This window comes from Hippocampus guttulatus, chromosome 2, assembly GCF_054856545.1.
Source record: "Hippocampus guttulatus isolate MCC_2025c chromosome 2, RoL_Hgut_1.0, whole genome shotgun sequence".
Classification (NCBI taxonomy): Eukaryota; Metazoa; Chordata; class Actinopteri; order Syngnathiformes; family Syngnathidae; genus Hippocampus; species Hippocampus guttulatus.
In genome coordinates this window covers 24,320,756-24,342,296 of record NC_141262.1, presented here as the reverse complement: position 1 = coordinate 24,342,296, position 21,541 = coordinate 24,320,756, and the positions used below count along the sequence as shown (strand labels likewise).

General features: G+C 42.2%; 1 protein-coding gene across 23 annotated transcripts in view; it reads right to left on the bottom strand.

The window, feature by feature from the left end:
• ptprda (protein tyrosine phosphatase receptor type Da) overlaps window positions 1–21,541 on the bottom strand; it is a 278,207-nt gene that overhangs the window by 162,507 nt on the left and 94,159 nt on the right. For 22 of the 23 annotated variants that reach the window (XM_086104781.1, XM_086104779.1, XM_086104789.1 and 19 more), the window contains exons 5-7: window positions 19,150–19,220; window positions 18,387–18,489; window positions 13,535–13,578 (exon numbers count right to left, since the gene is read on the bottom strand). The gene's annotated coding sequence lies outside the window, so the exon portion shown is untranslated. Of the gene's footprint in view, window positions 1–13,534; window positions 13,579–18,386; window positions 18,529–19,149; window positions 19,221–21,541 lie in introns of all 23 variants that reach the window. The other variant, XM_086104780.1, reaches the window with a different exon arrangement.

Sequence of the window (21,541 nt, the reverse complement as noted above, 5' to 3'; positions counted from 1 at the left end):
AAAGGTGGAACTAAAGTGCGTGATTTAACATTCTAGTCGGAGCCTTTAGTGCACTGCGCCACTTAAAAATGAGCGGGAAAATGAGAAGCAGTCCGCAGAGAAGGAAATTACCACGACACGAGTGCTATTTGCGTGTGTGCGTGTGTGCGCGGTGTGTGTGTGCATGTGTGTGTGTGTGTGTGTGCGTGTGCGTGTGCGTGTGCGTGTGTGTGTGTGCATGTGTGTGTGCGCGCGTGTTTGTGCGTGCGTGTGTGTGTGTGTGTGTGTGTAACTTTTTTAGTCTCCCTTTTTATTTTAATTTTTATTTAACAGGATCAATATATAAGACATTGCCTTTTAAAATTTGGATGATTATATGCATGTAAAACATCTAGCTTCAGTGTATTTGCAATTTTTGTCCCCGGCAGGCTGGTACCATATCATCCCCTGGCTTGAATATTCTCAACAGATGGACACGGCGTATTGTTACGCTTGCAGACATTTTAGCCCTCCTAATACTGTTTTTTTCTCATCACTGTATTGTTATGACTACAATTTCAAAGTCTGAAGAAATAAAAAGTCAAATAAGATTTCGAATTTGTCTTTTTAGCCCTGGGTTGAATGTGCCCCCCCATCAAAACCCCTGGCCCCAGCCCGGCCCCCTCAGTGAAATTGATCCAGAACCGCCCCTGTATATACAGTATATATATACATACACACACACACACACACGCACACGCACGCACACGCATGCTGGGGAGCAAGAGAGCCGCAGAGGGCGGAGGGTGAATCATTGTTTGGTACATTGTTTGCTCCGTCACTTGTAGAAAAGTCATCTGCTTTCAGGCCGATGTTTGACACAGCCCTCGGCGACTTTATGAATTATGCCGTCAGCTGATTGGGCTTCCGAGCGGCGTGATTAGCAGAGCTCGCTTAACAGAATTAACAGAAGCTATCGCTCCCTTTGAACCGGCCCTTGGGCTTAATTTTCAATGCACCCCCACCCCCCTCCCATGGTCCTGTCATTAGCTTCTACCTTGTCTTAAGGCTCTTGCTCCGAGGCTGTTGTGAGATAGAGAAAAATGATTTCGAGGAGAAATTGTGTTTTGAGGAGGTGGTCCCCTTTCATGCAAATGAGCCGCTGCTCATACCGCCTCTCTTGATTGTGGTTGCCAACGTGAGAAGAGCTTTAGTGACAGTGATGAGTGAAAGCTCGAACAAAGGGGTGGCTACTAGCTTGTTTCAGTTCCACTTTCTGCAATTCCTCAAGTTGTTTAGCTGATGAAAAAAAAAAGGCATTTGGTGGAACAACTATTATTCCCATCCTTCCACATTTTGCAACTCTTGGAAAGGTTTGCAAATATCCGCACAAAGTGGACGACAACCGCCTTGCAACGTGTCACGCTCGTGACGCATTCTCAGGTTTCAGTGTTTTCACATGCAGAGAGAGCGAGTGAGAATGGGAGAGCATTTCACGCGTTGCTCAAGGTCCTTTTGGATACTCCCCATCCCACATCTCCCTGCACAATTAATTTTATCTTTGGGGTATTATCAAGAGGGAGCCTGGCAAAGCAGCATGACAGGAAAACGGTCCAGAACCCCGAGGCTCAGGGTGGGGGATTCATCTGTTTGACAAGATCTCTCACAAATGATTTTGCCTTGCTCCCGTTAGATGTTTGCCACTCGTCGGCGTGTCTGAGGGGGCGAAGAAAAAGCACAGTCTCACAACATGCGAGCCACCAAGCACGGTTGATGCGCAAAGGGGAAATTGAACTGCTTGAGCACCGTGGACATGAAAGATCAGCAACGTGAAGCTCAACTTGGAGCGCCAACGACCGAAATTGTCGTTTTTTTGTTTGTTTGTTTTTTTAAAGGTAATGGGCAGACAAAAGTCTTGACCAGCTCGAATTTGATCATCAAGCCGGGAATGTTAAAAAATAAATTATAAAACTAACTATGGCCAACAAATGGCTGGCTCTCTTTTGGATCATGGAATGAGGAAGCTGATTAACTTGGTGGATCCCAGGAAATTCGGTTGTTACAAGCAGCTTGTGATTGATCCTGTTAAATCTACAACAAAGTGTGTCACATCATAAAGAAAAGATTCTTTAAATTTAGAAGTGATGACTTGATGCATGTGCCTACACATTCACAATCAAACAGACAAGCTCATGCACACATGGACACACACTACTAAATACTACTACTACTACTACTACTACTACTACAACTGAATAGCTTGCAAATATGTAACATTTATAAAGTGTTAACTTATTACCCTGGTGATTATTTTTAAATACATTATTTTGCCATTAAAAACACATTTTCCTTGGTGTTTTTGGTATTTTATCGATGAAAAGGACTGTTCAAATATGAAATCAGAAAAATTTATGAAAGCATCAAAGTCACTGTTATGCATTAAATACAGGAAGCCAGGTGATTTGGGAGGAAAAAGAAACTAGATAGAACATCTTTTTTTTTTTGTGGTGGAAGAAGAGAGTCTCATCTTTCATTTGGTAGACGTTGTTTTTTGTAAAAACACAGAGTCTATATACTGTATATCAGTGGTCCTCAACTAGAAAGGCTGTAGGTCCACTTTTTTTCTTTTTTTTTATAAGACCAAGGTCCGGTCCCATGCACGGCGGTCATGGGGAGCATGGCTATATGCCTATTTAGTATGGTCAAATACTAATATACAAATATATAACTAGTATACAAATCAACACGCCTCACAACCAACCAATAATGGGGTGAGTGAAAATAACAATTATTCACTTTGCCAGTACACAGCAAATAATGAGAGGTATTGTGTTGAGGCAGAGGAACTCTTTTATTTTGTTAAGTTGTGCCTGCTTAATAATAGAAATAGCCCTTTTAGGGAAATAAGACATTTTTACTTTAACTTTGTTAAACAGTAGTTGTCTTTTTTCCCCTTAATTTAACAAAAGCAAAACAAAATACTAATTTTACCAAAATAAATACTAAACATGAAAACAAAAATATTATTTTCATTTGTACAATTCCCCTTTTCACATCCCCTCTGAAATCACTGAAAAATATATCAGAAGAGGAGTTAAGAACCATTTTAAATACGGACACAAGGGAGCACAGGAATGTGCAGTGCTGTTCTTCCACTAAAGGTGAATGCAATGTCTGAGGCATGCAAATATTATTTGAGGACGCCATTGGGATGTTCATTTACCATGTTGCGGTGTTCTGCTGTTAAACAGCTGCAAAGATCCCCGGGTAGACGGGAGCAGAACTGCACACAATCGAAACCTCCCGCGATTCGTCTTGTCTAATTGTCTGTGTGCGGCTCTCCTGGGCTGAAGCTGTGAGCACACTGTGGCGTCGCGCATGCGTCTGTTTCCTGACACAATCATCCATTTTGAATGCGTGACGCTTATGTATGGGCACACCTTAAGTTCAGAGGAGCCAATCGGCGCATCGTATATGCTGACGCTTATGTATGGGCACACCTTAAGTTCAGAGGAGCCAGCGCATCGTTATCGCCGACATGCCCTGCTCAGCCAGGGTCTCCAGTTCGTCAAACATTATACACACAGTCGCGCTGCTGCGTCCTCTGCAATACATCTGTTCGTGCACGCAAATAATAAAACGGATAATTTTAACAAGCGATCGCGGTAATGCGCAGATTATAGTCCAAAAATATAAAATGTATAACGTAAAAATCACTTTATAATTTCTTATTTTATACAATTTGCCGAGGGTATAAAATAATAATAACAGATGAGGTCCGGACAGAGGAGGTTGGCGGTCCGGACAGAGGAGGTCGGCGGTCCGGTCGTGGATCGCGGTCCGCCAGTTGAGGAAGACGGCTGTATATAGTCTATATATATTCTGTGAAGCTTGAAAACACAGAATGCTCAAAATTGACCGGCACTCAATTGGTTCTGTTTTTCATTCAAGGAGTTGAGGGTGACAGCGTGTTAATCAAAATATTCCGCTGACCTCACCTTGTGGTGTTTTCCTCCTAAGCGAGCATTAGCATTGCGATCCAACCATACTGTCAGAATAATAAATGGGCGCATTATTTCCTGCAAAATCTAAAAAGGGTCAGCCTCATTTCGCCAGTTTGCACCGCTATTGACACACCTAGCAAACGTTTGAAGCATTATCCGGCACGTGGAGAATTAATCAAAGTAATGATTGAATCATTTTCTCGAGCGTAATTCATTAAACATGCCAATGAACTCATCTTGAGCAGCTGTCTTTGCCTCACTACTTAATCACTGGCGAGAATTAGCGCGGCAGCGGATGCTGAGCACGTGCGATAATCTCTGCAAAGTGCATTGTTTACAAACAGTAATTAATACCGCGCCGTGTTTTAGCGCGATCAGTGACTGTAGTGCACTTGTGGGACTCGCTGGGAGAGTTGAGTCGCTTCCGCCGCACTCGCCACGGCTTGTTAACAACCGAGACGGAGTGCTGACATTAAAGTGCCCGTGGTTTCTGTGGATTATGGTTGTCCCAACAGGTTGACAAGAACTGCGAGAGGAAACAAACTAATTCATGGTCAACATCATCTGAAAACATGTGGGATGGTGAACTTAAATAATTTGAGGTTGCAGAAGTCTCTTACAGTCATATTGTTGGCAGAGATACGTCCATCAATGAAGTACTGCTGAACCCTTTCCTGCACCCTGTACCCTGATAACATGTCAAGATGCCCACTGTAGTAACCGCTGTCCCCGAAATGGTTAAACTCCTTACATAAAAAAAAGTCTAAAATAGACTTAATCTACTCACTGCCATGGAAATCAACTGGAATTCAACCGTTGACTGCCACGGACGAATATATTTGTCAAGGAGGTTTTCAGTGAGTCGACATGGATGAGGGTCTCGGCTGAAAAATCACTCTAATGACTAACAGGTGCCTGTAGATGGCGATGTTGCATCACTTTGAATTTGAGATCCGCACAGATCTTGAGTTGAAATGGGGTGCACTGCTGACACAGCACTTTTATCTCCACCATATGGTTCCCAAAAAGAGATTAGGTGGTGGATTCCGGCTTGTCACAATGATCATGAGGGAGAGAAATGGCCACCACGTTGGAACTGGGACAAGTTGGGTCATTGACATTGAGCTCGAGCCATGTCATGATTCAGTGGCATGTTAATGAATTGGATATCTCCAAGTCAATTATTTTCTCATATAACATACAATCTCAGTCTTGTTTTTGTTGTTTTATAGTTTGAGGTGTCACAAAAACAAGAGCAAAAAAATACTACAGTTAAAGTTACCAAAACGCCAGAAACATTTTTTTTTCCTGGTACAAAAAAAAAAATGTAGAGCTTTTTTATATTGTCACAGAACTGAATATTCTGCAGGTCTAGAAAGATCAGTCACAATGCTCAAAAATGAATGGTGATAAGGAGAACTCTGCATTACTCTGTAGGAACCATTTTGATTAAAGAAAAACCCTGTCTGCAAATACTGAAAACAATTATCTTAAATAAGGCAATGGGTGATTAATTTATGGTAACTTAGCATTTATGCTAAGTCCAGCGCATTTACATTGTTGTGTTGATTAATGTGCACCGTCCCAAGGAAATAAATAAATAAACATATTAATAACTTGGATAATGTTAGCAATGCTCTCTGGTTCACCTTTATTTTTGTTCCATGTTATAACTCAATCAATCAATCAAACAATCAAAATCGGACCCGGGTTGCTCTCTCCACTGTATTTACATTTTTTGGGGAGGAAAAAACTGCATGCTAACCACTTATGCTTGTGGTGTGAATGATCCGAGGGTGTTAGCCGAAGCGAACGCGCCCATGCGGTTTTTCCACAATTGGCTAATTCAAGCCGTTACATGGCGTACACGGGCATCGAAGCCTGACATAGAAGGCATCTATTTTGGGTGACATCTGTCACCAGGCAACAGAGCGCGATATAGCATTAATATAATAGTAATTACAGATCTGCATAAGTGGTTCCTCTGTCATTAGATTGTGGGGTAGGGGTGAGTCTGCATTTTTAAAAAAAGGGAATATTAGCATATTCATAATAGCTTTAATATCTTACACAGAATTTAATATTTCTGGGCAGTGAAGCAACTTTTTCCCTTTGGTCTGAACAAGATACACTAGTTCCAAAGTCACATATGAGTTCAATGTGTTCCGTGACCATGCTTGCAACTCAAAAACCTTATGTATCATATGATTCTTTTCCTGTTGGAATGGATGTAAATCCAATTTAAAAAAGACGTAATGTATATTTTAATGAGGGAAAAAATATAAAATTTTACTTCAAATGTACACGGTAATGGCATCAGTTAATAAAAATAAACTAAACTAAATGTCATAAAATATCAATTGAATGCTGCATTTTCTGTTGTGTCTACTCATTGAAGCGTTATGAATCCAACTTGAGCTCCAAGCAGTCCTTTGCGTTGTCGCAGAAGCCAACCGTACTGTGACCTCGTATTCAAATGGAATTCATAATGTCTCAACTCTTGTCTGAGCTCACCAGTGCGGCATTAATATTAGTAATATTCCTTTTCCTACACAGGGGATATGATGAATGAGTGAACAAACTGTGTTCATTCCTTGCTTAAAACATTAAAGCATTGGAACTGTAGACAAAACCAGGGGAGAAGAGGCAGTAAAACAGGCCAAAATCCAAATGTAAGTGAGGGCAAAAGACCAGTTGCCGATGATTTGCAGTTTAACCAAATGTGAAAAGATCAGAAAAATGCGAGCATAAGGCTCAGAATGTAGGCATTGGTAAATGGATATTTTTCCTGGTGCACCTCTGATGATCTCTCACAGAACACCAATGTGCCACAGCACAGTTGTTTGGAATCACTGATCAAAGACAACTTTGGATCAAAACGCACAACGGATGCCACCAGGTGGGATTCTGGATAGGCACCCAAAGACAATCAGGTTGCAAGAAAACATTATAAATGATGTATGTTTTTTTTTTTTTTTTTTTTGTAGTTGTCATCAGTTTTTCGCCTTTCCAGTATAATTGGCAGCAAATTGAGCCTATTCACACGAGTGTTATCCAAATCCATTTGAGTCGCTTTTAATGAAATTTTTAAAGGTCTACTCCAGGTGTTGAAAGAGGTTCATGCACCTTTCAGCTCACGTATTACAATAACACTTGCTTCGCGCGAAATGGCTTCCACCTCTGATCGTTCCTCTGATCCATCATTCGCAAGAGCTCGACGTATTTCGAGAACAGAAAAGAACTTAAAAGGTTAATATCCGGCAGGCATTACAATTCCATAGCTGCTGCGGCGGCATATCCTTTTTGCTTTTTCTTTGGGTACTGGTGATCATTTCTGTGCACACCTTCACACAGTCATGGTGCTGTCTCGCTCACTCCCCTCTCTTCAGTGTACAAGCGGCGGCAGAGTCATCCATCCAGACCCGCAGACCATGAAATTAGGTTAAGACGTAAGGCTGTGAATGACACAGGTGCGGATACAAATGAGAACATCCGAATGAAAAAGCACAGCTCCGAGACAGCTGATTCGCCTGTCGTTCCAGGCCCCTCTGAATCACATTTCACAGCTTCTCGTCATTTTATTAAGCCCACTTTTACCTGTTGTTTATTAGGAGTCAGGCTAAGGCATTAGCATGCGAGCGTTATAGTTCAAAATCCAATTGGGGATGCTAAAGTCCCTGACACTCCTTTAATTAAATCAAATCGGCAGTCTCGTCTGTCATGATCGTAGTCTCCTAAATAAACTGCACAAAATTATTTGTCCTCATTTCCCTTTTGAGTCCAGACAGAAATGTTCTCGACCAGCTCACGCAAGTGACCGTTGCAGATGGCTTCTGCTGGTTGGTTAATTTTCAGGTTATTGTGTACAATATGGGAGTGCCACAAGGCTCCATAATAGATCCACTGTCTGAATATACATATGTCTGTGTGTGCACTATACACAGAGGTGTGCTGGCCATCAGGAATTTCAAGAAAATGTTTTGATTTCCCCGAATGGCTTGGTCTATTTCCAGGCCCGTCAAACTGTGTGACCCCACTGCCTCCAAATAATTTTCGCACTGTGATGTGTGTGCGTGTTTGTGTGTGAGTCTCTCTCTCTCTCTCTATATATATTCTCACACATACATACACACACACACACACACACTCTCACACACACACACACACACACACACACACATGCTTCCTCATAAAAGTCACTTTTCCACAAAAAAAATAATGCATCCAAAAGTAGTACATCTGCGATGTTTATTATGCTTTATATGTAAACATCATGCGTTTATATTTTTATTGAATTAAATCGTATACTTTTACTTTTTTCGTTTTTGCTGTGTTTATCTTGAATTATTTTTGCTTGATTACGATTAATTCCACCACGTGTTAGTCAATGATGAAGATTTCCAAAAAGTAAATCTTGATTCTCAAGAAAATCTAATTATTAATTAGCCTTCTTTCCATTCATTGCAAGAGTCAGATTAGAATGTGCACAGATTCTTCGCCTTATCAAAGATCACATACTTGTTTAATTAGTTTGTGTGATTGAATTCGAACGGACTTGAATTCTTCAGTTGGGCTTTTTTAACATGCATACTCACTCAGAGAATGTTTTTGACACGTTATTCGTGAGGGCTAGTTCTTATTGTCCGAGCAGACCATCGCTGTTATTCCAGCAGGTGATGCAACAGCAGTCGTTTTGTCCGCCTATGTTGTCGGCTGCGTTTGTTCCAGACGCACAAGATCACCGCACTTCACCCGCATTTAACAGCTGTTATTATGTGTCTGCCAAAATGCAATCGACTTTTTTTTTTCCTTTGCAATTTTTTTTTTTTTTTCTCGACTTGACACCCAGGCACTCTTTGGTCACTTACTTCGACTATAATGCGCAACAGGGAGAAAAAAAAAAGGGTGGTTGCCGCCTCACTGGCTGTCTTTTACAGTTGTTTACTGCGCAATGCGCCAGCCGCGGTGCTTTGTACTGGCTCGGGGGAAAATGGACACTTTTGACATTTCACAGCGGGAATGCTCACAACCCGATCATTCACACTTTGATGTGTGACGAGTATCTACAGCCCACTGTTCACTTTCTGCTCAGACTGCTTCCATTTGACTTGAACTAAAAAATCCAAAGAGCTATTTGGTTGGGTGAGTTTATGATACATTTTGTGCTATATTTTCCCTTCACAGATTCACCGCCATTCGCCAACAAACTGGTCTTAGCGTGGTCAAAGCAGCAGAATTTCAATTAACTGTTCCTATCATGATATACTGACCACTAATCTATCCATACCAGTGGTGTATTGTGCCCTGATTAACAATGAAAGGTCCACTAGATGACGGTACAACTTACAGATTTGTCAAGTCAAGTCAAGTCAAGTCAACAGTATTTATAGAGCACTTTCAAACAGCCATCGCTGCATACAAAGTGCTGTACATGGAGCAATTTAACATGCACAATAAACAGTAAGACAAATCGGTAATAAAGGCGGTAGAAAGCACCAAACAGTAAAACCAAGAACAAATCTAAGTCATGCTGAGTCGAATGCCAAAGAATACAAGTGAGTTTTGAGGGGGGTTTTGAAGATGGGCAGCGAGGAGGCTTGCCGAATGTTCAGTGGGAGGTCATTCCAGAGAGAGGGACCAGCAACAGAAAAGGCTCGATCCCCTCTGAGCCTCAGTTTAGTTCTTGGTACTTCTAATAAGGTCTGGTCCACAGACCTGAGGCGCCGGGCAGGTGTGTAGGGGCGGATGAGCTCAGAGAGGTAAGGTGGCGCGAGATTATTCAGAGATTTGAAAACAAATAAGAGGATCTTGAAAATAACTCTAAAATGAATGGGGAGCCAGTGAAGTGATGCCAGAGTAGGAGTTATGTGCTCCCTCTTACGAGTACCAGTCAAGATGCGAGCAGCGGCATTCTGGACCAGCTGAAGGCACTTAATGGAGGACTGGCTTACTCCAAAGTAAAGGGCATTGCAGTAATCGAGCCGGGATGTGACAAAGGCATGAATTACTGTCTCAAAGTGTTCATGAGAGAAGAGAGGTTTTATTTTGGCCAGCTGTCTAAGGTGAAAGAAGCTGGATTTAACAACGGCACCAATTTGCCGATCAAGTTTGAAATCGCTGTCCAGTTTAAGGCCCAAGTTTGAGACTGTTGACTTAAGATAAGGAGACAGGGGGCCCAAGTCTACAGGATGGAATGTACAAGGGCCACTGGGACCAAACAATATCACCTCTGTCTTCTTTTCATTGAATCTCAAGAAATTTTGTGCCATCCAGGTTTTGATTTCTTCCAGACAGGATAGGAGTGGCCTTAATGAGAAGGCGTCTTTCTTGCTCAGTGGGACATAGATCTGGCAGTCATCTGCATAGCAGTGGAAGGGAATACCATGTTTCCTTAAGATGGAACCCAATGGGAGCAGATACAGCGAGAACAGCAGAGGCCCCAGAATTGAGCCCTGTGGAACACCACATGACAGGAGGGCAGTGCGTGACTCAGAGCAGCCAAGGCTGACACAGAAGGTTCTGTCAGCTAAATAGGACCTAAACCACTCAAGAGCACTGCCGCCAATGCCCACCAAGTGCTGCAAACGAGTCAGCAGAATACTGTGATCCACGGTATCAAATGCTGCAGTTAAGTCCAATAAAACTAGACACACGTGGTCTCCAGAGTCATTTGCCAGGAGGATGTCATTAGAAACGCGTAACAGGGCTGACTCCGTGCTATGCATTGTCTTGAAACCTGACTGGAAGACCTCCAAGATGTTATGTTCATCCAAGAAAACTTTCAACTGCATGTGCACCACTTTTTCCAGAATTTTGGAAATGAAAGGCAGTTTGGAAATGGGCCTGAAACTTGACAGCACATCTGGATCAAGACCAGGTTTCTTGATCAAGGGTTGGACCACAGCATGTTTAAACTGTTGGGGTACTACACCAGAAGAGAGGCTGCTGTTGATGATATCCAAGACTGATGCGCCAACACTCGGGAGAACCTCCTGAAAGAAGTGCGGGGGAAGAGAGTCGCAAGGGGAGCCAGATGGCTTCGTCTGGTGAACTACATCCTCCAAAAGCGCCAAGGACACAGTTTCAAAAGAATTTAGCACAGCTGAACATGGAACATGGACAGAGGGGTCAGATGCGGTATTTGTGTGCAACAAGCAGGCCCAGATTTCAAACCAAGTAAAGTTGTGAATAAACTGAGGCAATCATAATTTTTTCGCTTTTGGGGAATATTTTTGGCCGTTGTGCCTTGAGAGTTTCCTCAAATTAACTTCAGTAAATGTTTCTTGGCTCACTAATAGTTGGGTTTGGACAAATTCTGTAGTATGAGCGCCGGTACTCACTCAAAATGGCTGCTATAATGCAACATAGTTGACTTCCTGTGCAATCTCATGGCTCCTTAATACATTTCTGTGGGTCCTGCTGTGATAGACATGTCCATCCAATTTCATGTTGATCAGTAAAGCCACTATCAAGGGCTCATTATGTAAAAAAGTAAAAATTAAAAAATAAACTTTTCAGGGGGTGAGAGGTTTTCGCTCAACAGCAAATTGTAATCAGAGATGGCTTTATGTGTCCCTAAACATATTTTTAATAGTCATTTCATAAGTGAGATTTTTTTTTGTCTGACCTGTATAAGCTTAAAAAATACGGATTTTACCATACATTGGAATTGACAGCAATGACGTTTCCAAAAACATTTCCATGTGTTGCTGAACTTAACCCTTAAATCCCTAAATATGACTAAATATACATTAATGATATATAAACCACGTTACACTAAACGCTAAAGGGTTTGCTGTCTGGGGAAAAAAACAAAAAGTAGCGGGTTATTGTCCAGAAATAATGGAATATGCTAGTGGCTTTTTTTGTTGTAGAACAATCCTTTATGAAATCAGTCAGCTTTCCATTGTGCTTCATGAATAGACTATACGGTAAGTGTCCCCCAACCCGTGTCAACATGAGCTTCATTTTAGCACCAGCAGGCTTTTAAATAGGTAATATACCAATATTGTGCATATTGTGCACTTCATATGCTGAGCAGTTTCATATCCGGTGGGAGTAGGTAATGACACTGCTCGTCTTTTGAGTTTATGCAAAGCGTTTGCCTATTTTGCTTCAGCGGGCGCTCACTGGCGGCAGCCATGGCAAATATTAAATGTGTCCATGGAGTGAGAGGCACGCACACGCACACACACACATGCACACAAACACATGGAAAACTACCTCGCCTGCAGTGCACTCAGGGAAAAAGTGCATTGATCTGCCAAAGTGAGCAGGCATTTCACACGCAGCATCTTTGTCCACTAGCTGTCCCTGAATGAGAATTGCTCATTTCACCTGGCTGAGTTGCCTTTTAATCACGTGGCTTTCGGACCCACTTCCCGCTCTTTGTGCCGCGCGAAAGGACAATTTTGCCCAGTCGGCCTCTCTGCTCTCCTCTGCCAAGGACGCGTCCACTGTCATAAAAACTTGGCATCCATTATCGAGTCTGACATCACGAACTGTTGAATCCCCAACAGTTTGGGCCTTCCAAGCATTCCATGTGTCCGCAAGTTCTATTGCCGTGTGCCCAACAGATGCTCTGAGTATTTACGGCATTCGTGGCCAACAAGGAGCATAAAAACGGTTGCATTCAATCGTGCAGGGATTCTCAACGTGTTTTAGAGTCACTGGCTAAGTTAAACATTTTTATTTTTATTTTTTACTTTTACTTTTTGTGCTCACACTCAAACCTAGGGACTATTTTGATTGTTCAATCAGCCTGCCATGCATGTTTTTGGAATGTGGGAGGAAACTGGAGTACCCGGAGAAAACCCACGCAGGCCGGAGGAGAACATGCAAATTCAACACAGGAAAGCCGGAGCCGGGATTGAACCCACGACCTCTGCACTGTGAGGTCGACACGCTAACCACTGGACCACCGGGCCGCCCGCAAAGTCATTCCGTACTTGACAAAAACAATAGCGTTCAACAATAAAGTGTTTGACGAACGTGATGAATGTGCATGAGGAGTTGAGGATTTGGTACTTGAATAACTACGTTTTGAAATCAATGAATCATCTTTTGGGTCTGAAAACGGCTGGCCGGACCCAGGACGGTGAACAAATCGGCTCTGAGCCCTCGTGCCAAGCCTCACCCGGGTAGAAGCAGCTAGCAGACCAATCCCCTCATGATATTTGCCGGCCTCATCCGTCACGTGTTCTCCAATGTGTTTCTCCCGCTCGATCTCGCCGCTCATAGACCGTCCCTCCGCCTATTTTGCCAGCGCCGTTGCTCCATGACAGTCTCGTCACACTCTATCAATCAGGCTCGCCGGGCCCCGCGCAGTCCCAGTCTGGTCCCATCAGTGCCAGTTACTCTCCCGCTCCCCTTTCAGTCACTTTGCCAGATGTCGTCGAGCCTCTCCGCCCCTCCCCCCTGCCGACCCCCTCCGCTCCCGCTCGAGTTGTAGTTCAGACTCGACTCGATTGATTTGATATCACTTGACATTTTTCACTTGGCCCCTTCACACGGAACCCTTAAAAAAAGGCGAGGTGATGCGCGGCATGAAATTGAAGCGAAGGCGTCCTTACCTGCCCCAGGCCTCACGTCGCGGTGGACGTCTCCGGAAAGAGAACTGCGTAAACAAGAGAGACAGACGGGAAGAGCGTGATTGGGGATGAATGGCTTCATCAGCGCGTGGAGTTACCTGCGCAAAATCGCCCACCACGCACTTGATCACGTTGAGGCGATGCGGCAAACTACATAATGGCAAAAGTCTCCTTCCGGCAGTTCGACTTTTCTTGACTTCCTTTGGGTGATTGCATTTTTTTTTCCCTTTCCTCGGGCCATTTTCTTGTAATAAGTGATTAGCAGAAACTCCCAGCAAAAATGGACACATTTGCTGCGGATGCAAAAGCATTGATTGAATAGACTATAAACATGTCGGTTTTGTTTTTAATACACACTGAAATGAGTTTTTTTTTTTAAACAGCGGTGTCAAATGAGACGATTATGAACGTGGAGATTTTAGTATTCCCGGGCCAAAGTGTTAATTCCGAGTCAATTTTCTGTGTGAATGTCATCTGCAGATGGAAAGCCGCATAGAAAAAAGGAAACGCAAGCATGCAGAATATTAAGTTCCACGCAACGATGCTCCCACACCAACAGCAAGCAAACAAAGAAGTTGTGGTGCGATTTTTGTCACTGTTTTTTTGTCTTTTCTAGTCATTTAAAGCTCACATATCTCAACCTGTTTTGAGGACGTTGCGGCAAGATGTAAAATACAAAAAGGAACGACCATAAAAATAGCGAATGAATGGACTGTCGTTTCACTTCTCGCCGATCCGTGCATGTGGCACATGCAGCAGACAGATGGCCCAGAAGGAATGCGTCAACTACTTCACCAAACATTCGAGCATATGCTGCTTCTCAGAAGCTGAGGCTAATCTGCGCTAAAAGTGCAGCTGGTTTAGTTTTTGGGTTTCTCCACAGGTCGAAGTGGTGGATCTTCACCATGCCTAGCTGACAAGTCGTGGAATAACTCTGCACGAGGGTGGTTAGCATATCAAATAGCTGCACTGTTAGGTCAGAGTTAGCAGGGTCAGAGTTTGAAGGTTTGGGCTTCTACTATCTGATTATTTTGTTGATTGATTGATGAATTGGATTTTTAAAAAGCTGTTTAATTGTTATCATTTTTTCAATAATATGACATGATTTTCATTATATGTCCCCAAATTTGACTACAATGCTGATAGTTGTTTTCCAATGTTTTATTTTGGTTGAACACAACACAAGATAGTCAGTGCGCTTTCACGGAGGACTACTGAAATTGGATATTTACAGTTGAGAAGATGACACTTTGAGCATTTGGACAATTTTGGGTCAAAAACGGTCATTAAAAGATTAATCGATGATTAATTTAGTTGTTGATCGATTAATCGATTCATCATTGCACCTCTATTGACCACCAAGACTACAGTCAGAATATAGAGCGTGCTTTGGGGCAGCTTTCAGAAAGCGCGCCGGGGGGGGGGGGGGGGGGTGCAAATAGCGTCGAGGAGTTTTTCCGCCAATAGCTCGGGGTTGGTTCAGCGCAAACATGCGTGGGGATGAATGGATTGCACCGATGCCCCCCCCCCCCCCCCCCCCCCCCAGTCGGCAATGACATAGCAATGAAGCTTTGGAGGCAATCAAGCATATTTAGCTGTCCTCGTCTCACACACGCGCACGCACACACGCACTCACAAATACCCCCTCCACCCCCCTCCCAAGGCAATTATTACTCCCCTTTTTTTTACTGTGCCTTGCCATGGGGAAAATGAAGCACGGTACTTATCAGTTCAATGCATACACAAGTGACTGGGACAGAGGGCGAGGAGGAGGAGCGCGCGACACGCTCGCCGGCACCATTTAAGGTGCAAAAAAAAAAATGGCGAGCACTGGCTGCCATTAGCTGCGCGCCATTCGAACATTTAGGGGCAGTCGGTGGAGCGGTGGCGGCGGGAGATACAGAGATAACCGTAAACATGTCACGAAAAATGCATTGTTATTTGCATTCATCGCGGGAGGAGGCAAATTGATGCGGGGTCAGACAGGGAAGGTGAGGGTTTATGACCTGTGTAGAGCGCCGCTGTCGACAGCGCTGATCTATCGGGGCGGCCAGCCTTGTCTGGCTTTACGCCCGATTATATTATCATGGCTGACAAGCAATGCGAGAGAAAAATCGTTCCCATGCGCATACGGGAAAGCCAACAGTGGAGGCCTTTGTTCCGCGGGGGAAAAAAAGCGCCACAATTCTACCAAGAGGTTCGGTTGCAATTCAGAACGTTTTGGAGGCTACTGTACTCTTTCTTTCCCGAGTGATAGGCACATATCACATTTTCTTACCAACGCGCACAGTCACGCTTTTTCTTATGATTATTATTATTAATAAACCGGGCTTGAAGCCTCCTGCTGATGGCTGCCATTTCTTATCACGCCGCTTCAAGAAAGTACTTTTGGAGGCGGCGAAAATGGAAGGCGTAAATGTTCAAATGACTTAAAGCTCCAGACGAAGGTCTGTGCAGATATGTCGAAAATAGAAAAGAAAAGTGCGGAAAAGTCCATCATTCTAAATGTGCCATTTGCCCCACTGTTGCTGCCTCCACTAACCTGAACCAGCTTGATGAACATACATGCTTCATCTTGGGTTGTTCTTCCTTTTTTTTTTTTTTTTTTTTGAGTAGCTGCCTCATTGAAGAGAGAAGGGGAGGGCGGATCACAAAAGCACAGCGGGAAAGGAAGACAGAGGGGGACGCGAGGGGCTAAGAAAAGACGAGTGCAGAGCCACGAGACATTTGTGCTTCCACGCGCCTGCTCCCAACTGTTCCCGGTGTAGCAGACATGGGCCACAGCACAAACAGATGGCAAGGATGTGTGTGTGGGTGTGTGTGCGCGCGTGATGTGGAAAACACTGCCGATGCATCAACTCCGCATCCCAAAAGATTTATGAGTGTATTTTATCAGAGTGTCAATGAAAAGTTAATTTCGGTGGCTATGGTAAAGCTGGTTGATTCTCTACTGCTTTACTGCCATCTAGTGGATAGTTTTGGATTTAGCTCTACAGCATTATTTAAAAAAAAAAAGACTTGGCATGAATATATTCTACTGAGAGCTCTTTCAATTATTTTGTGTTTGAGTGCTGAAGTGCAGGTAAGTCTATCTGAAGTTGTGGATCGAATATGAGTGACATGTACATGATGCTAACGTTTAAATGGTGACTTGAGTGTTATTTAATTTGACAAATTTAATAGGAGTGATTGAAAAACAAAAAAACTGTAAAGTAGAAAGTCATTGTTCAAACTGCATGATTCAACTTTTTTTCAAATTAATGGTATTAATTAAAAGGGAAGTGCAGGAATCGACTGGTTAGCATGTCGGCCTCACAGTGCAGATGTGTAGGGTTCAATTCCAGCTCTGGCCTGTGTGGAGTTTCCTCCCACATTTAAAAAACACACATGGCAGATTAAATGTTCTAAATTGTGATAAATGGTGTGTTTTGTTTAATAAAAAAAGGTGTTGAAAATCATACTTTTAATTCTTTCATTTTTAATGTATTTTGATTTTTTTAATGAAACATTCATGAATCATAATTTTCAACTGTCATTCTGAAAATAGCATTTTTATATTTAATTTCAGAAAGTGAAGTTTACCTTTTGAAATATCTGTGCTATCTCACTACCAGTCAAGTGAAGAGCATTTTTGAGACATTTGCAATGATGTTATTGGCGATTGCATTTCATGTGCGTTTCAGAGCAAGATACGAGATGTTAAAAAGGGTGAGAAACTTGTTCCGTGTGCCTTTTCTTTCAGAGGGCTTCATCAACAAAGGGCGCCATCTGGTGGCTGTCCTGATTTAAAGCCCGCATGCTGGGCGAAGGATCGTGTGGGATGGGGGCAAATTTCATGACTTGCAGCGCGAGCTGCAGCATTTCCTGTCATGTGACCAGCTTCGTCATGATTCAATCGTCACCTCGCTGCTCACCCCCGAGTAGTTTCCATTCAGATCAGTTTTTCTTAGTTCCATTGCACATTGGTCCAATAACAAGCTGCTTCCGAGCGTTGACGCTGCGCTCTGCTGATTTACGTGATTAATTTATGCAAATGAGGTGTATTGGTGGAGTGGAAGTAGCTCAACAGATTGGGTATTGTACAATAAAGCGGATTCCAATGCGAGGGCTGTAAATTACACAACCGTCATGTAAATTACACAACCGTCAAACTTATATGCAAATTATAATTTATTCATATTTCATCTTATGAAGTCAGACAATGGAACGTGATCATTTCAATGTTGGCTGAGGCATTAAAAAATCATAAACTGAAAACAAAATGATACCCAAAAGGGAGCAATGTAGTAGTATATCAAATGAGAATATTTGATTTCATACATTTGAATGTTTTTATCATTTTTAATGTCATCATATTTCATTATTTTTAATTGTTTCATTTGGTAATTAAGTTTTTTATTGATATATAGATATATACTGTATGTATTTTTTATTTACTTTGTAATTATATGCATAGATATATATATATTTTTTTAGAAACTGAAAAAGGGAAAAGCATTGATGTTTTTATGCCTTCTGAAATGTAAAAGAATAAATATTTTTTTCATGTAACAATTGTAACATTTAAACATGTTTAAGTTCATATCGAGCAGAAATATTTTTTTTCTGAAGCAAGGAAGATCGTAGCACAAACATATGAATGCTTTTCCAAGTTTGTAAGATGGGAGTTCTACTGTATATGGCACAGCGTACTGGGAAGTGTTTCTCATTTTCTGGTTAACAATGTTAATTTTATTTTGTCTTCTTGAATGCTTCAAAAAGAAAAACAAATCATTGTAATTGTAATTGTTTGACTGAGGGGATTCTGTGTGTCTAAGAAAGTGGGCCGGCTTACCGTAAAATGAGGCTGGGGTCATGCAGATGCCGACATGCTGTCCCGATGCCGTGGGTGTACCTTGCTGACCCACCGGTGAAACCAGCACGCCCGTGCGGAGCGGCTGAACCAGGAATACACAATGGCAACGGGTGTGTTAATTCTAATAGATGGGACATAGGAAAAGCACAGTGACCGTGTTGAAAATTTAGATTAATAATCTAAATAAAAATAAATAAAATAAAATAAACAGGTAGACAGCTCATTTGGATGAATATTACATTAAAAAAAGTAGAAGAAAACAGTTTGATAAAAAATGGAATAAAATATAATAATACACTACAATACAAATATTAGAATAAATTCCCCAAATACAATCAAATCAAAATCAAATAAGGACGAAAATCACCCCACGTAAATCAAGAAAAATTCCACAACAAAATAATACGAAATAAATGGTTGGCATTGAGTTGTTTGAAACTACAAATGCAGTAAACGCTTATATCCACCAGAGGTCGCTGCAGCATCAGTTATGCACTGTATCCAAATCTGTTGTACGTACAGTCCAGGTATTCTATGATCAGTTCAAGAGCCAGGAAACTAAATATTCATATAAAATAGTTAAATATACTCAATTGTCTATAAAAAAAATTGACAAAATGTCATTTGAATCTCTCTCTCTCTCTCTCTCTCTCTCTCTATATATATATATATATATATATATACATACACACACACACACACACACACACACACACACACACACATACATAATTATTCTTACCTATTAAGAATAAGAGTTGCTATTGCTGCCTCAGACCAGAATGAAGATGAGCAAAACTCCTCTGAATTTCCCTGCAGAAAAAAAACAAACAGATGAATTCAAAGGTCAATTTGAAAAACATGATTTGGTGTGATTTTGGGCGATCCCCACCGCCGGCCACATGTGGCAAATTAGTCATCAGCTGCCTCCCAACCTGCCTTCTTCCCATGCCAAGTGTTGGTTCCCAGCCCATCCGGCAGGTGCGGCGGCGTTTGCTTTCTTTGTGCGAGTGAGCGAGCTGCTCCAACATCACAGCCCGCTTTTGAGTTTGACACCATTGTGTCGAAAAAGTCTACGCTCAGCTCGTCAGGCTCAAACAAGGCAGCTCCAAATGAACACAAGCGGAAGAGCGGCGCTTCTGTTCCGGCTCGGTCCCGTCTGCCTGGCATCACTAGAATATTCATTACGTTCAACATGAATTGTGCAAATTCCACAGAAGGACTGGGTTGGGTCAGTGGGTTTATATTTAAAGGCCGGGGTATGCCATTCTCGTACCAAAGGAATCACTCACGGCAAAAGAAACCACGGACAGTTGACCATTTTGGTTTGAAGCGGTCAGTTTAAGGTTACCAAATGTATGCCTTTTATTCATCTCTAACGACAAACAGAGCTTTGATATACAGCTGTGCCTTGAGATAAGAGTTTAATTGTTAGGTGACCATGCTCATTATTAAAAAAAAAAAAACATATCTCCAGTGCTCTTTTTCCACTGAAATGAATGGAAATGCCATTAATCCGTCCCAGCCTCACTCCCAAAAAATTGCAATGTCCATTTTAATGACGGAAAATAGAACCTCGTAAGACAGAAGATGACTTGCCATAAATCAGACAAAGGCTAAAAACACATCTCCATCAGGTTGATGTGATTCAGGTGCCACCCTGAAGTGATTAAAAAGGCAAAAGTGTCAAAAAGTGGCGGGATTGCTTCCATCCTTACCCGGATGTGCAGGATAAGCTTGCAAAGTGGAAGGATGGCACGAGAGACGTGGAGGGTAATGGCCTGATGGAGATGGAGACGCAGCGAGGGAGGTTGTGAAGAGGGGAAAGCACATTAAGGCTAAAGTGAAAACAAGGAGCTTCGTGTGCCACTTTCAGGAAATTCGACACCTCCTTTTCCCCTCTATCTCTTTAGCACCACCACCCCTGGCTCCCTCCCGCCGGAAAATATGATCTTAAATATACAACCTCTCCTGCCACCGTATCTCCTCACATTACGATGGCGGCTTTAAAAGCTTTTGTTGGATCGATTTTGAACTGTTTGCACAGATCGGATAAAAGGATGGATCAAGCTCCGAGCGGTGCTAAATGTGCACTCTTTCAATGACGAGGAGACGAAATAAGCAACGTACTTTCAAGCCCACATGAGATGGCAAAGGCAAAGAAGCTAGGGTCATTTAGCATCACACTGTTGAGTTGCATCTCATTGGCACTTACTTGGGCAAACACCCAAGTACGAATTTGTCAGTCAAGTACGGGCCGAGAATTCTAAGAAAACGTATGGTGCATTGCGTTGCGGTACAAAAAAAATGCACGACAGCCACAGACATTGCATTGACCTGAAAAAGAAAAGTTTATCTGGTCTCTTATTTCATGAACTACAACGTTTTTGAGCTTTGGGGCCAACTTTTCCTTTAGCAAGTGGCCTGGGACCCACTCGCATCTGATTTCAGCTGACTGTATCTGAAAATATAAAATGCTGTATTTTCCGCACTATAAGGCGCACCTAAAAGCATTCAATTTTCTCAAAATCCGACAGTTTGCCTTATATATGAAATCAAAATTCAGATTTCCTGGGTGTAGTATTTTAAATGTTTTGTAAAGCACTGTGTTACAGCTGCAGCGTTTGTGAAAGTGCCATATAAATAAAGCTTGATTGTATTGTATTCTCTTTAGCGTAGCTCCATCTAGTGGATTAGTATTGTATGTTCTTTAGGGTAGCTCCATTTAGTGGATGCGTAATGGAACTGTAGCCACTATTGTAGCTTCTATCCTATGCGCATTATCATGCCGTGCACCCTGCATGTGAAAACAGTTTTAGGCCATTCACCGAAGGTGCGCCTTATACTCCGAAGCACCTTATAGTGCGGAAAATACGGTAAATAATCTCACGCAATGTGATCATCACCAAGACATAAACTTTGACACCCAACAAGATGCCAAACAGGCAAAGAATTCCTGAAATAAATGAAGCTTAGAATCTCAAGTGAAGCTTATGACCACAAAAACATTGAACAATTAGATTTTAGCAAAAAGGATCCAAAAGGTTTTGGCTTTTGGTGATGTTTGTCATGACCTTTGAGGTTTTTTTTTGTTGTCATTGTTGTTTTGTTCTTTTAAATACATATCCATGATT